The sequence below is a fragment of the Amblyomma mixtum genome, chromosome 3, assembly GCF_055824585.1.
Source record: "Amblyomma mixtum isolate Tamu chromosome 3, ASM5582458v1, whole genome shotgun sequence".
NCBI lineage: Eukaryota > Metazoa > Arthropoda > Arachnida > Ixodida > Ixodidae > Amblyomma > Amblyomma mixtum.
In genome coordinates, this window is record NC_143014.1 from 127,795,120 (window position 1) to 127,812,560 (window position 17,441).

Consider the following 17,441-nt stretch of genomic DNA (forward strand, 5'->3'; position numbering starts at 1 on the left):
TGGGCTTTATATGCACCAGGTGTTTCAGGACAGACTTTAAGGAATTTTCAAAAATAAGCTTTCTGAGGGGGACATATGGCTCTCGTGGCATAGTATAACCAGTGTTGGCGGACCCCGGAAAACCAGTGAATTGTGTTTACTAAGTTGGCGAACTAATTTCTGCTCATCAAGTTCTTAACTATCACCGCTAGGCAACTGATTGCAATTAGAGATTTGTAGCCGGTCGTTAGTAATACCAATATAATTTTTTAGAATTTCAAATACGCGATTATCGTCGGCGCTGTGGCTTGATAAAGTCTGACTATATCTTGCCAAAATACATACGCTTTCGAAACGCATGCAGGCAAAGCAACCTTCCCAGTCAACGTAGCTTGTCAAACAAGCCAAATTATGTCGAGCGACCGCACCAAAGGCAATGACATTTTCTAAATTCTAAAAACTGCCGGCTATTACTAACGACCGGCTAGAAATCGCTAATTGAAAAACGATTCACCGGTTTTCTGGTGTCCGGCAACACTGGTAATACTATTCAGCAGAAGCCATATTTTTACCCCAAAAAGCCTATTTTTGAAAATTATTTTGTCTTCCCAGAAACGCCTGGTATATCGTGTAGTCTTTCACATAATGACTGTGATAGTGAAAGAGGACACAGTGTTTCTGTTGGGCAAGAGGAACCGATGTCACGTCTTACCCTTACAGACAGAGCTTAAGTGTTCCCCCAATTTTTATGAAACGGATAAGATCATCGTTTAATCGGCGTTTAATCGGCGTCTAATGTGCCAGTGACGGCATATCTGCCTATCAGCCCACGAACCACCGACCAGTGCCTGACCAATGTTGCGCGTCGCCGTTCATATTACGTCACGTTATACTGTGCTATGATGTCGCTAATATTCACTGATATTTTCCCAAGCTCACAAGTCATTAAGTATCGCTAGCGATGGGTGTCGATCGGGAGAAAAATCATTCAGGTTTCTTTAGAGCAGAATTAAATTATATTTTTAGGATTTGTTGCGTCCAATACATGGCTGCGGGCAGAGCTTAAAGTCAGCGGGGGAGGGTTGGGGGGTCTGCGACCCCCCTCCTCACCAGTATTGACAAGGGGTCTCAGACTCCCCGTGCTATACTATAGGGACTGCGTGAATCCGAAGCGAGTAATCATTTATATTCTTCTTTTTAGTGTTTGTTGGAAGATTACATCTCTATCGTTTCGAAAACTTCACCGTGATTTCTAGCAAGAATCATTAACATCCTTTCTAAAACCGGAAACAGAGAAAAATAAAAGTTCGCCAGGACTGCACAAAGGCTGAAAGAAAGGGGAACCCGTGCCCTTGCACCACGAGCCAGTTCCGAGCTCGGCGCTCTGCTCCAAGGTTACATAACAACAGCGTACAACAACGAGCACACTGGCAGAGCGTGGAGATTGCTTGTTTTAGGTACGTGTCATAAATTGTTCAAACAGCGGCGATTAACAATGATTTCTGTCCTATTATACGACCGTGCCTGCATAACAGCGAGATTTACTGCCCTTCGTGCACTAAAAAACATTGCCTATGATACTTCCAAAGGATGGTTGTGTTGCAGCAAGTTCTCGCGTTATCAAAGATATAAAATGGATGCGTTAATCACGAAATTTCGTTGGAAATTCGCGGTAATCATCCCTCCGCTCAGCACGCGCTATCGCTGCCATTTTCTTGCTCCATTGCAGAGAAAACATTTTTGGTCAAAATCAAGCATTAGGTGCATGGCTAGCGTACAGTTCCAATTCCGATGCGCTCTTGATCCTTCCTACTGGCCATAAATCCCCCCCCCCCCCCCTCACAAATAGGGCTGTGTTGCCGCCAGCTAGGTTGTGCGCCAGTCACATCCACAAATTTTCGTTGTGAACTCAGCTTAGTGGCAGGGCTAATAGAAAGCATGTTTTATCGCGCTTTAGGCTAGCTGACGCGTAACAGCGTAGTTTTGCTTAATTTATCAAATCTTGAATGCATATTAGCAGAGAAGCCAGCTTTCAGGAATTTTGCAGCCGAAGTGGCATCTATTTTATTCGGAAGCTCTCGGCATATGCGACAGCATCGCGTAGCCGTTTGGCCAAGTACCATAGAATGTAATAAAATCGTGCATATTTTGCTACGACTCATGCAGATACCAAATGCAGAGAGATACTACAGTCAGCCCTTTACCCCGCCGGTCCCTCTGACATACGAAAATAGCAACTTAAATTGGCAGCGGCCGTGCTTACATTACCTTACATAAAATGTGTTTAATGCGAAGGATAAATAACAAGCACTGCGCATAGATTCCGAAGACGAACTGCTGATGACCGTAATAACGCGTTTCGTCTAAACGTTCAGTCTGCAGCTCACCGATCCGGTTACCGCTTGCACGTGGTTGCACCATCGAATCAGGTAAATAAATCTACATTCTGACGCATAAAATTGTTATCATGGATGGCACCGCACCTAAAAAATGGCTGAGGCTTAGCTAAGGTTAAGCCTAGTCAGATGCGAAGCATATTGATGGCTAGGCTTGGTAATACATGGCTTTCCTTGGTTGAATACTTGGTCATTTTAATACAACCACTAGAAGCCTTCGTCGTGGGGAAAGACAACGGCATTGCTACAGCGGAACGCCGACTAACCCCGAGACGCGCGTTGGGTGAGCGCCTGGATTGCCACGGAAGCCGCGTCCGCCTGCCCGGTGGAGCAAGCGTTTCACCTACACCGAGTGTGAACGCGCGTTCGAAATGCGCGGGAGTGTGACGTCACCATACCACGTGATTCACACGGCGTGCAACCGCAGCGACGGCACAAGTTGGAGCCCCGTCTCTCATCTGTCGTGACGTCATTGTGTCACGTGGTGTGACGTCACCATACCACGTGGTCTGCACGGCGTGCAACCGCAGCGACGGCACAAGTTGGAGCCCCGTCTCTCATCTGCCGTGACGTCATTGTGTCAGGTGGTGTGACGTCACCATACCACGAGGTCTGCACGGCGTGCAACCGCAGCGACGGCACGAGTTGGAGCCCCGTCTCTCATCTGTCGTGACGTCATTGTGTCACGTGGTGTGCACGGCGTGTAACCGTCACGAAGGGCTTGGGTTACCTATTGTAATATGCTTCGCATAAAACAGCAACGAATGACACTTCAGCGCAGAAATTTGCTTGCGAGTACCGCTTTGCAGTCCGTACCCTACCTGGTCGAGTATATCCTCGGAAGTCACCTAAACGAGCAATAATGCACGTCAGATAATAGTTGTACGGTCTGCTAGAGGAAAAATGGAAGTAATGATGCACAGCACACACCCAAATACGTTAGGTAGTGGAGAGCATTTATGACGGAAGCGAAGAACATTGCCGCACAGCACCCATTCTACGCGCGGCGGCCGCGCAAGCCGCCGTAATGCGCGCCGCGCGCGCCGATACATGGCGCATTGTTCGGAGAGTAGGAGAGCGCCAGCAGCCTGCATGTGAGGGTAAAAAAATCTGGTTTATAAAATGATGTGTAAAACAGACCACAGGCCGCTTTTTCTGTCTATACTTATTTCCCTTTCCACCTGCGCTTGAATCACTAAAGACCCCCTTCGATGGAGCCAGGCTTTATGCACTGGCCGTGAGTGACTTTACGTACAAAGGAAGCACATAACAATCTTCTTACAGCCAGGATAGCCTGCGTTTGTTATGCGCCTATTCAAAATACCGAAAGCCGCCGCATACGTAAGAGATTTCGTTGATATCGAATGTTGTAGACGTTCCAAAACAGCGCCCAGGATGCTAGTTTTGTAGCCTAACAGCGTCCAGAATATTCGTTTGTTTACCGATCATGGGCTGTGGGAAATCTCGAATTTGTTCAATGTATTTTTGACTGTACCTTGTGTGGGTTAATACGTGCATATTATGCACTTTTACTACGGTGGAGTTTTATACATTGCCTATGTTGATATGACAGGGGAATATGCTTCTGTTTGTAACGTTATTAAATGTATCTTGAAAAGAACATGTATTGCCAGTGCCGTTTGAAATTGTTTGTTTTTGAAATTAGCGCGCAGGATAGCAGTGTTTAAGGTTAGACAAAGGAATTTCGTCGGCCAGCTACATTGACTCTTTTTCTTAAGAGCGCCAGCTCTTATGATGATTCAGTCTCCATGTTGACATTGATTGGCACTGACTCCCCAGTATTATAGACCCCAATGGGCTTGAAAGAAAAAAAAATGTGACTAGGCTCATTCGGAGAGAGTTTCGTGCATTAATAACTCAAGCAAAAGCTACTTAGACTTGCCTTCGATCCTTCGCCGCATGCCCGTATTGGGGCGTGTTCATTGGGTGTAATGATCCTCGCCTGAACAATATGTAGCTCCTTCATGGGCGAAAATAACCGCTCGCGAAGCAATTGCAACTACTTAGCAGAAGTGTTACAGCAGTCGCGCTGATAAAGGCAAGTTTGAAAAATTCTTGATTACCGACGAGAATTGCTGCGGCAGTCCGGCACTTCTGTATGCACTGTCACCCTTATCTCATCAGTAGCATCCTCAGTTGACAATGACAAAATTCTGACGGGAGACAATGATTGGTAGATCGCTTGCAACTCCTTGACACTGCTGTGGATACTACAGGCAACACCAAATGCAATCCACACAGTAGTTTTTGTAGCCACTAATACTTACTACACCCCTCCTCCACCTGGGTCAGATATAAATGCGCGCCGCTACGGTCCTTTTTATTCCATGCTCGTCTAATGCCAGGAAAATTTTAATTGCAGTCGCACTGATTAAGCAGGCGGTTAAAATTTGATTTCATATGTTTCAGGGTGGAACTTGCGGTTCCGCATTGGACTTCATTTCGTAGTGTTTCAAGCTTTTCACGTTTCCTCTGGACCTTTTAAAATTCATCCTTCTCGGCGCAGCCATACGTCTTCTGGGCTGTGGCAGCAGCGTTGTAAACGGCGGATATCCAAGACGCACGTGCGGTTAAAAAAGCTGTTATCAATGAAGAGGTGTGCGTTGTGCAGTTTGGAAGTGGGGCCAGTGAGAACAGCTATTTTTTAAGGTCATCTTCATACTCCCTAGCTGAAGCGCACTGCGAAACGTTTCACCTGTCTAGCTATTGTAGTTAGGATGGAAAAAGAAAATCACTGGAGATGCGCACAACTTGACGTGTTCCTCCAGAATGTAAGAGCCAGGGAAGTGTAAACGTCAGACTAAGTGGACGCCGCTGGTCCCTCACCCTCTATGTGGGCAATCAAGGACTTCATTGGCGCCTGATTATACGCGGCGTGCGTCAGAGTGTATCTGCGGGGCCAGAGAGTCACGCCTGGCTTCCCTGGCTTTTTCGTGTCGGACTTTCCCGCACGCTCTTCCGAACTGCGCGCTTCCTCCCGTCGCCTCATGGTAGGACTCGCTGAAAAATTTCTTCATAATTGTACCTATTTAGTTATTTATTTTTACATGCTGCAGCTCCAGGCGTGTGTGCAGAAAACCAAGATAGTACAATCACACAAGCAAGAAAGCAGAAGAATTCCAACAAAGCGGAAATTTACTTATATCCCAAGCAGCACAGCTAATTGGCCCAATATTGCAAACGCAATGGCAAAGACCTGTCCTACAAAGGCCCAGAGTGAGACCATCCTTTTACAATATTTGGTCAATTACCCGGGCTGCTTGGGAATTCAGTGAGATTAACAAAATGAGTGATCGTAAGTGGCTAATTACATGAATATAAATTCGCTTAAAGGAAGGGAGCAGAGTGGAGTGAGCCATAGCGCATATTCCAAACCTCCATGGCACGAGGAAAAAGGCTGTATTTAAGTGCATTGGTTCAAGCATAATAAAGGAGGAGGTTAAGTTCATTGTTATTTATCTTGTTTCCCTGGATTGAAGTGCAGTAACATAACTGGTGCATGAAAGTCGGTAATGAGCATGTTTAAACCAGTTACAGAAATGTCAAAGGTTCTAAATGGCGGCGCCTTGATAACGTTGTTAGTTACATTTTAGGAAGGGCAGAAGTTTTTCAAAAAACCCCGTTCACATTGATGACATAAGAAACGAACGGATTTTTTTTACCACTTTTGATCTTGGGAATATCTTTTAATTTGTGAGGGCTCCATATAACGCAAGCGTAATCAAGTAGGGTGCGGATTAATTATTTTTACACCAGTCTCTTGGAGCTTCCGGCAAAGTACGTCTTAAATATCCTAATTTCCAGAGGGCTTTGCTCACATAAGGCATCAGAAGAGCAAGCTCACAGAAAAATGTGTGGCCGTTATCTGCAGTCAGACGCTGTATAATGGCGAAGAACGTTTATAAGGGTTTGCGACATCTCCGGAGCCAGCTTCCTTGAGCTGCTGCCCTACTACGTGAAGGCTACGTTCATTGAATCGAAAGGTAAACTTTATTCCCCAAAATCAGGTGTGTGCATTCGTTCTAGGGTGGCGTCGCTGCTAAGTGGTATCTTTTTTCTCTTTGTTGATCGTGGATTCAAGAAAATGTGTCTTTTTTCGCGTTTTTCGTTACGTCGATGACTTCTTAATCCTTGTCAACAGAGCTAACTTTTCTAGACACATGGCTTAAGTACCATAAGTATTTATAGTACATCACAGGTCAGGATCGATAAGAGGCTATAGTTTTTAGATTTAAACTTGAACCACGACATATCTGCTGGATGTACCTACCAAGGGGGAAAAGCTGTTGCTGAACTATAAGTCGCATGATTCTGAAACAGTAAACACCGGAACTGTTGTTTCTCCTTTGTTGTCGGCATTGTCAAAGTCATGCAATCATACGATTAACAAGATCTTCAGTGAACAAGCTAAGAGACTCAGGGAAGCAGCATACCCTGATGGTGTCATCGTATTGGGCTGCAACAAGATAGCCAAAAGGCTTACTGCTCAGGCTCCGATGCCGGGTTCAGAAAAATGCAAGCAAAGAAACAAGTTTGCAACTCTCCCGTGCATGCATGTGTTTCACACAATCTCAAAATATTGGCGAAGAGGTATAACATAGGAGTGGCCTTTTCAGCACCTAAGAAACTTAAAAAGGTAGAGCAACAGCGGAAAAAAGGCTGAAAAACTGAATTAATTCGAAATGACCTGCGGGATCAAGCATGTAACAAAGTTTGCACTATGCTCTGAAGAGGTTGTGTACAAAATTTCTCTCTCCTGCGGACAAGTCCACATTGGACAGACGGGGCGCTGCATTAACACGCGTCTAAAAGAACATGAAAATGCACTGGATACAAATAAATCCACCAATCTAGTTGACCACTGCAGAGACTGCAATTTTTGGTTCCCATCGTTGCATAATAGTGATGTATTGTTCACACACCCAAACGGGTTAACGCGAGGTATTATGGAACCATTTCACATGAAGAAAAAACAAGGTTGTGTGTCAGGAAGCCGTCTATATTCCTGCATGACAGGAAGGTTCTATACCTCGACACCACGCAGCAACACGTGCGTTTAGTTGTTGTTTTCTTGTTTGATTGTTGGCCGCGTTTTTCTTATATTGTCTCAGTTCGTGTCATTAAACCTTCAGTTGTGAGTCAGTTCTTGTGCTGTGCTTCCTCTGCCTTCCGACTTTGTCTTTCGCGGTGTTTACCCTTAAAAGACGCTGGAGATGGTATTCGGTTCGATTCGGGACACGCGCCATCGCAGAAATGCTGCAAGCCGTCCTCAGCTTGCGGGGCTGAGCGGGAGAAAATCTTCAGACATGCGTTGGTTCAAATAGTACGTTGTGGAGGGCTATGCCAAGACACGCTTTAGAGCAACTGGCTGCGCATTTATTTCCCCGCGAGCAGAAAAAAACTGTACAGTAGGTACTGATCCAATGATTTATTCGCTTTTTGTTCTGTTCACGCGGTGAGCTCGTGAGAAATGTTTGAGATTTTATTGTGATTTCTCTAAATTTACTCAAATATCAGGCCGAAAAAAGTCCCCATTTTCTAAACGGGCCGCACAAGCCCCACCGGTGGCAGCGCCTGCCATCGCAGGGCAGTGGCACATCCCTTAACCGCTGCACCATTGCGGAAGGAGTCGCGTCAGGACTTGCTGGGACCTATGACTGTAAAGTTGAGAATGACGAGTTCCTTATATATGTGCATTAACTCATTGACGCTATGCGTCATATCCTTAAGGCGGAGCTTAAGTGTCTCCTCATTTCTTTTTTCGTAAGTGTTCTATTGTTTCTGTTCGTGTTAGTAAGTTCCACGGCGACTGACAAAAAAGCGTGTGTTCTGTTTCGATTTTTCAATAACTGTGTCCTGCCCAGGTAAGCTTCCACCAAGGAACTACTTATGGAAAAAGAATGCCAGAAGCTCTACCCCACAGGCTCCTGTGCACATGATAGCTCACAGAGGCTACTTCTCCAAAACATTTACCACAGCCTCTAGCCTTTTACCATGCCATTACACCCTGAACAATGTGCCCATAGAATCAGTACCCACCATCAACTACTTAGGGGTTCACTTAGCACCCAACCTATCGTGGAACCGTCACATAGATGCAATTATTAACAAGACATCGAAAACTCTTGGCTTCCTCTGACGAAACCTTCGTTTAGCAAACAGAAACACAAAGCTCTTGGCGTACAATTCGTTAGTGCGCTCGAAAGTGGAATACGCCTCCTTGATATGGAATTCAAATCAAGCATACTTGGTAGCGATATTGGAGTCCTTAAAAAATAAAGCCACCCGGTTTATATCCCAGAACTATTGGCGAACATCGAGTGTAACAGAAATAAAAAAGGACCTGGACTTGCCTTTGCTCGAAAGACGGAGAAAGTTTCTACTTCTATCCTTTCTTCACAAATTATATCATAGCCATTCTTTCTTTGCTATGTGCCATATCACACCGGCCCGTCACGTTTTTCCACGAATTGATCACGAAATGAAAGTCGAACCAATCTTTGCTCGAACCAATCTCTTTTTCCACTCGCCTCTCCTCCTCGCCATCCGTCAATGGAATCAGCTCCCTCGCACCGTTGCATCTCTCAATGATCGCAATAAATTTGAAGTCTTTCTGACACGCTACCTCGACTTGTAGTGTTGACCCTTCCATTATTTTGTATTTATTATGAAAAACCGCACTCAGATGGACATGTATGTTTGCAGTGGTTTATGTGTATTTTGTTATGGTGTCCGCAGCTACGACCTTTGTGCTTATTGCAGTTTTATACTGTTTCATTTTTTTCACTGTTTCTTTTTCCCCCAATGTAATGCCCACCCGGGCCCTTGGGGTATTTGAATAAATAATTTTTTTTTTATGTAGTGTGCCAACTGTGATGGGTTCCGCTACCTCCATGCGCCGACACTACGCTGCGCCTGACGACGACGAAGTTGCCCCGCTCTCTTGGTGCTGGCTACGCCTCTCTACGCTGTCAGATCGCACACAGCGGTTCGGTTTCTCCGAGGATGCCTAATGAACGCCCCCCTACATTTATAATAAATTTTAGATATTGCGCACTTCTGGAACATCCTTATTTGGTGTCATCAAATGTTAGATTAAAACCGGTTTTTAGAGCACTCTTCCGCATTTTTATTGCTTGCTATTGTTAAAATATGCGCGTAACAGCACCAAGAGTAATTAGCGAAGGCAGCGAGACCTTGAGCATAACTACACTGTTTACTTATTGCTCCGAGTCGTCTTCAGGATTTCTTTTAGTTTTTTTTAAGCATTGCACCTGCCTTAATGCGCCCCGTTCATTTTCACAGAGCTCGGCCCGTCGAACTACCAACCGCTGAGGCATGGCACCTACTTGACACAAATTTTCCCTCTTTTCCGTTTCCTTCGAGCTAGCTTTGCTTCAACGGCGGATGTTATTCCGCAGCGTAGCGTTGCCAAACCGCAAGTTATGCTGCAATTCACGCTGCGCTCCACCACCTAGGAATACCGTGGAAGTCCGTCACATTTGAGGAAGAAGCAGCGCAAACGTGGTACCAGCCTCGGCAGATCGAACTTGAGGACGACGACTATTTTGACAGTTCTTCAGACGTAGTTTCTCCGTAGTAGCAGTTGCTCCTTTTTTCCTGTACTAGCAGCGTGAACAGCAACGACAAGGATGAGTGTCTTGTTCATTCTTCAGGGAAACCAACCTCTCCCAGGCTCCGCAGTTTTTCTACCTGCTTTATCGTTCTTGACGAAGAGAACACCACTGGGCACAACACTTTTTCTGTTTTTTGTCGTTTCTTTTCGTTGCGTCTCTCCCAAAAAATTCTGAGAGAAGAGTTACATCTGCAGATGACAAAACTCGCAAGCAGCTGTGTAGTGAGCGTTCATTATGTATTGCCCAATCAATTTTAAACGCATCTTTTGCTCAGACATGAGTATTCTGCGTTTGGCCTCTTCTTTCGCCCTTTTACAGGTCTATTTTGTATGCAGGAGACCTGAATGAAATATTTGGCAGTACTAAGAACTCAGTGGAATATTGTCTTTTTTTTTTTCACTTGCTTGTCTCCGAGCGCACGTTCACTAGAAGCACGTGCCCCTTTTCGTACGCCGTGTTGGTTACGTGCTTGGCATGCCTTTTCCTCATCGCTAGTCGTTAAAAGCCATTCGAACGCACCTAGCAGTTGTTTCTGTTTTTTTTCCTTTCTAGTTTATGGGGCTTCGAACAGTTGGCGCTAGTCACAGCTAGGCGATTTACCTTTTTATACACTTGACGTTATTTTTATTTATAGCACTGGCCACGTTCCCAGCGGCTGCTCTGCAGCTGTCTCTTCCGGGACAAATAGCGGCGGCAAGTGTATGTCTTCTTCTCCAGTACCATTTCCTCTTGTGCCGCTGCTGCTCAGGCTGCGAAGCAGACTTCAAGGAAAAGCTCAAAAGGTCCGCTCCCATTAAACGCCATTTGGTGACAAATAAGCTTCCTTAATTAACTCCGTTCCGCAGTCTATGGGCTGCTTTAGCACATTCTACTGCATGCTCTCTCCATTATCACAGAATCTATCCTGCAACTAGGCAGTATCTTGTTTCACATGCAGGCTCAGGTGCCGAACTTGCTGAGGCGTGCTCGCTGTTGACATCCCTCAAATTATAGAAAAAGTTACGTAGAGGCTGATAACTTTTAGTGTGGTATATGTAAATGTGGAGAGCCAGATTGACGCATTCATTGGTCGCATGAGTGTTTAGAAATTTTGGAGGGAACGGAATTAGTAGAGTGGGCTATAACATATTTAAATCACTGAAGGATTCCGCGAGATATTCTCAGGGTTCATAGTAAACTATAATAAAAGCAATACCGTTACCACTGTCTTCTGTAAAATTCGCTAAAGACACAGTTTCGATGGCAGTCAAAATTCTGTAAAAAATGGCAGTGGCTCAGATGTAGAAGTGGGTGAAAGGCTATCGTAAACCGCACTGTGGAAGACGCATGCGAAATTCCATGAAGCCTAAAGTGCCCTTTTCAAACCTTCTCAGTGCCGTTTTCGGTTCTAGAAGAAAAACACTAGCAGTAAGGCTTTGCATTTTCAAGCATCTTTCAAGTTTCTGAGTTAGGCACCGCATATAGAGGAAGATTGGAGTCGCGCATGTAGCAAAAGCAACTTTTGCATTGGCGGCGGAGTCATCGGAACATCGAAATAATTTTGGTTATAGCGCCATTTTTAGAGTGAAGTTATGGTCAGGTTGGCGGCGAAGTTGTCCTCGAATGTGCGCCCTATCCCCGCGTGGCCACCCTTTCTTAAAAGGGCATTGAGGGAAAACTGAAGTTGCCGTGTATCGATAGGATACGGCGTTCTAATCACAAAGATAGCACTGTTACCGAAAATAAGCTTTTGAAAGCTAGAAGATACTAAAACACGATATACAGGCGTTGCCTCCACCGGCCTATTTCGCAAGTGAAATGCGTGCGTCGATACCAATTCAGCCACGAATCTCAGAGGCTACGCTGCACCACCATTTACTACAAAACGATGGAAAGTTGTTCGTTCCGAAAACGACGTATTACCACTGTTTTGGAGCGAATGGGGCTGTAACATAGCCTATATATCCGCGCACAGTCTCTCTTAACACTGACCAAATAAGAACGTGCCTTTCTTGGCAGGCACGTAGTGCCAGCAGTACCTTCACGTTAACAGCAGCCATGTAAAACATCCTGAAACTAGGATTCCCTGCAGTCAGACCGTCCGCTTTAAAAGAAAAATTCAGGGGGCACTTTGTCTAAAGTGGGTAGAGGCGGAAGCGTTTTCCGCACCACCTTCGCTGTTTCTGTGGCACTGGTGGCGTCACATATAATTGAGTACTAATTACTAAGTGATGACAAATCACTAATCAATGGCTAATTACTGATTAATGCCTGAATACTAATTAACTGCTAATTAATGACGCTTAAGCTTCGCCTTTAGGAGTGGAACGCGACAGCGCGTTGTAGCGCTGCCAGAGAGTCCACGGAACGCCACCACCCGTTCGGCGCGATGCCTTGCCCTTTGAACGCAACGCTTTTTGAGGAAAGGAAATGGCGCAGTAATTCTCCGTCATCTCGGTGGACACCTGAACCACACCGTAGAGGAAGGGAGGAAGTGGGAGTGAAAGAAGATAGATAAAAAGGAGCCGTAATGAAGAAAATGAAAATTGTATTTGAGGAAAGGAAATTACGCAGTAACTGTCTCACAAAATTCAGGGGGGCACTTTTTTTACCTAAAGTGTGGTCACTGATGTGTGGTTAAGATGTTAAGCTTCGCCCCTAAGAGTGGAACGCGACAGCGTCTTGCAATGCTGCCAAGGAGTCCATAGAACGCCATCGCCCATTCGGTTCTACGCCTCGCTCGTCGGTAATTTGGTTTTTGAGGAAAGGAAATGTATCTGTCTCTCATTTGTCGGTGGACACCTAAACCTCGCCGGAAGGAAATGGAGGAGGATGAGAGTGAGTGAAGACACCGTATTCACTAGACGCGCCTTTGTTCATTCTGAACCATCGAGCTGGCATGGCGGAGTGGATAGCATGCTCGTCTCTCACGCCGAAGACCGGGGTTCGATTCCTGACCTCGACCAATTTCTTAATCGGTTCTATTTATTTATATGGCCTGACTAGTAAAGCTAATTAGGCTAATTGGGTAATTAAGAAATTAACTAAGCTCAGTCTCACTTGCTTGGAGCAGCACTATACGATACTAGCCAAAGTACAATTGGCCCCGTTTGAAATTCGCGCACTGTGACGTCACGACCGTTTCCACCAATTGAAAAGCGTGACATTTTCTGTCGACAACTGCTGCTTACAACGATGAGACATTAAAGGCTTCCGCCTTAATATGCTCAGAGCCATCAGCGTTTTACATGAATTGCATAGAACTTCGCAGTGTTGTTATGAAACAGAAGTATCCGGCTAAGATAATTAACGGCGCTGTGAAACGTGCAGACGCATTTCACCGCGCTTTAAAAGAATATGCTCAGAGCCATCAGCGTTTTACATGAATTGCATAGAACTTCGCAGTGTTGTTACGAAACAGAAGTATCCGACTAAGATAATTAACGCCGCTGTGAAACGTGCAGACGCATTTCACCGCGAGTCATTATTGTGCGAAATAGAAGAACCTATTTTGAAAACCCAAACTTAGACTACCTACTCGGCCTCTACTCCCAACGTAACAGGCATTCTGTGAGGATATCATAATATCATGATGCAAGGTGACCGTTCAAAGGACGTCTTTAAAGAACCACCTTGAGCTATATTCCGACGTGCTAAAAACTTGCGAGATCTTTTAACTTCTCTCAATGTCACCCGTCCTGTGTTTTTACGCTGTGCACCATGCAACAAATCTCGCTGTGGAATTTGCCTACAGATAACGACGTCACAGATAGTTGTTAGCACTGCTTTCAGATACAGTGTATGAATTAGAGGTAGCTTCACCTGTGACAGTGAAAACGTAATTTATCTGCTAAAGTGTTCCGTTTGTCAGCTGCAGTATATAGGTCAAATTGCAGCGTCTTTCAGACTGCGCTGCAACAACCATAAGGCTCACAGTGCAGGTCTACCCAACCTGCTTTTATCTAAGAATGTAAATATTTCAGGTTGCTGATTTCATAAATTAAAAGCCACCGTCTTGGAATCTCGGTTTTGTTCACACCCCGACCGAGATGTAGGAGAATCATTTTTAATTTACAACTTTAAAGCGGCCTTATCAGCAATACACTAAAGTGTAGGTAAGCTAACTTGGCTGCCTTAATAGCCCCATTTTCCTTACCAACGTCTTGAGAACAGCAGGGAAGTAACTGGTATTTTTATTCCGTTTCCAAAATGCGTTATATGTGACCAGACATGATGTCTGTATTGTGATTACATGCCACTGTGAGTCATTGCCCATTCGCGTGGTTTTATTTGTTTCATTGGATGCGCACATATCAGAGGCTACGCATTATCATCCAAAATGTAGCGCCGCCTCGTGTCTTTTTTTTTTTTTCACCGCGCCCTATTCGCACTTCCGCACTCCGCATTATCCGCAACTTATAATTTCGACAGGTGTCTATGTTCTCTTGGTATTTTAGATAATGTCTGATACAAAAATTTAGAGCTTTTGCGATTGCATGATTTGGACCCCATTTAAGCTTTCTTTTTTTTGTATTCATCTTCATTGGTGCAGGTAGTGATGATGTCATCATATAAATTTAAGAAGCTCTCCGCTGCTCAGTTTCTTCAGACGAAGGCCGGACACCAGCCGAACCTCAAGAAAAGTAGTGTTTCTTCACCACGTCTGTTTTATGTCAAGTGTATATATACGTAGAAGGTGTTTCACCTAAGTTTTTACTGTTATTAAAAACAGGCTTTTTGAGTTAGAAGAGCGCTTTTTTTCGGTAAAACATTACTGGCGGTGGGGTACATCAGAATACAGCTAAGACGTGTTTCTGACAGGCTGACTGGCCAAATCGAAAGGTTAACTTTTTAGCTATTACCTCTAGGCTACTAATTATTAGAGGCGTCTAGCCCACCGTAATTAATACCAATGCCAGTTTTTAGAATTTCTAAAACGCGGTTAACCTCAGGCGGTGGCCCAGCAAATTTAAGCTATTTAGACGAGTTTCATGCATTGGAGAGTTTGCTTCGCCTACAAGCTTCTCGAAAGCGCATTTATTTTGGCGCGATGTCACCAGAATTTGTCAACCCACAGCGCTGAGGTTAACTGTGTTTGCGATATTCTAAAAGCTGATATGGATATTAATTACGGTGGGCCACACACCTCTTAATAATTAATGATCTAACATAAATAGTTAAAAGTTAGCTATTGAGTATTAGTTAATCAGGTTGCTAGTTAACGCGTCTTTGCTGTATTCTGATGTACTTAACCGCTGAACACGCTATGCCGAAAAAGGATATATCTATATCTATATCTATATCTATATATATATATATATATATATGTCGAAATCAATGGTCGTAAATCAGAATTATTAAGCGTAACCTCCGGTGTACCTCAGGGGTCCATCTTGGGTCCCGTTTTATTTTTAATCTATATTAACGACATTGCTTCCCATATTGATAAAGATGTTACAGTGAGACTTTTCGCTGACGACTGCCTGCTCTACTGTGGTATAAATAATACAGATAATCAAAAAGCGCTTAATGATGCTCTCGTAGCTGTAGAAAAATGGTGCCAATGCTGGAAAATGAAAATCAATGAAGAGAAAAGAGTAGTTGTGCGCGTCACGAACAGGACCAAACGTGGCCATGAGTACTGTTATATGCTAGGATCTACCGCACTTACCACCGTGGAAACACTTGAATACCTGGGAGTCCTCATTTCTAGAGATCTAAGCTGGAAAAATCATGTACTAAAAATCTGTTCAACCACTGAAAAGAAACTCTGGTTTTTGCGCCGAAGATTGAAATTGGCCTCACAGTCTGCCAAGCTGGCTGCCTATTTAACTTATGTACGACCAACATTAGAATATGCCTGCATTATATGGGATCCTGTAGAAAGTGGCTTAATAAAAAAACTTGAAAGTGTGCAAAGAAGAGTAGCTCGATTCATAATGTCCAGATATGCGCGTACTGATTCTGTAACAGAGATGTTGTGTCTTCTCAATTTGCCACCTCTAGCCGAACGTCGCCGAGTACCCAGACTAAAATTTTCATTTCAGCTCTCAAGAAATTCCTTCAATATCAATAGCTAAGATTAGTTGGTCCGAAAACAACTTACACATCTCAGAGCAAGCAATGAATACTGTTACCAAACCCCGAACCCACACATTAATATGTATGCTAATTCTTATTTTCCGAGGACGATAGCAGAATGGAATAATTTACCAGCATCTCTCTTAAAGTCCAGTACATTAACAACTTTCGAAAAAGCTATCTCCATTTCGCACTAAAAAAGTTTTTTTTGTGTCATACGCCTAATCAACTCGCCTAAGGTGAAGGCCGGGAATGTAGAAATTTTTGTTGTTATTTTTTTCCTTTTCTGTGTGAAATAACAGTTTTTCAAGTGAATGTTTATTAACACTGCTTCTGTATAAAAAGGGAAACATTACGCGGTAAGAAATGATTGTATAGATGAAGATTCACTTTGTATTTTTGTATAATCGACGAAACCTTTTTGGTTTTCAATTGTCACGCCCCACCACTGTAACGGCCCCACGGCCAACAGTATTTTCAAATAATAATAAATATATATGGTTTACGGGGTTTAACGTCCCAAAGCGACTAAGGCTATGAGAGACGTCGTAGTGGAGGGCTCCGGAAATATATATATATCTATATATACAGACAGGCTCTGTCCGAAACGTCGACTAGCAATAAATGTTAACCTAAATGAAGCGTTACTGCATTTCGCATATATATATATATATATATATATATATATATATATATATATATATATATATATATATATATATATATATATATATATATATATATATATATATATATATATATATATATATATATATATATATATATATATATATATATATATATATAATACCCCTGAAAGCAGAAGACTTGAATGCCGTCGCCGTAGCTCAGAGGTAGAGCACCGGACGCGTAATTCGGAGGTCGTGGGTTCGAATCCCACCGGCGGCAGTGGTTGTTTTTTCTTCTCCTTTTATAATCAATTCGCTTTAAGCGATAACATATTCAGTAATATTCTAAATTGATCAACTCCACAAAATAAATAAATTAATTAAAAAAAATCCCCTGTGCCCTTGGTTACTGTGGCTGTTGGCTTCTTTCATATTTATAACGAGCCCCTTAATTCCCCTTCCCTTGTTTGCTTAATTGCTTAGCGAGGGTCTCGGTTCTGGCAGCCTTGACGCCATAGGAAGCATAAGAGGGTTCTCACGCAGCTTCCACCCTCCCCGTTCGATGACGTTCTACGTCACACCTGCGGTAACTCAGGACGTTCTACGTCCGCCGCTTATGAACGTGGGTGGCGCTGATGAACACTCTCAAAGTTAGGTTACTTGTAAACATAAATACCCCCGAAAGCAGAAGATTTGACAGCCGTCGCCGTAGCTCAGAG

The 17,441-nt window shown here is 43.9% G+C and overlaps 1 non-coding gene across 1 annotated transcript; it reads left to right on the forward strand.

Annotated features, from left to right (window-relative positions):
* The first annotated feature begins 16,930 nt into the window (after positions 1 to 16,930).
* Positions 16,931 to 17,002, forward strand: TRNAT-CGU (transfer RNA threonine (anticodon CGU)). Its single transcript has one exon. It is a non-coding gene; the product is annotated as a tRNA-Thr (tRNA).
* Positions 17,003 to 17,441: the final 439 nt, after the last annotated feature.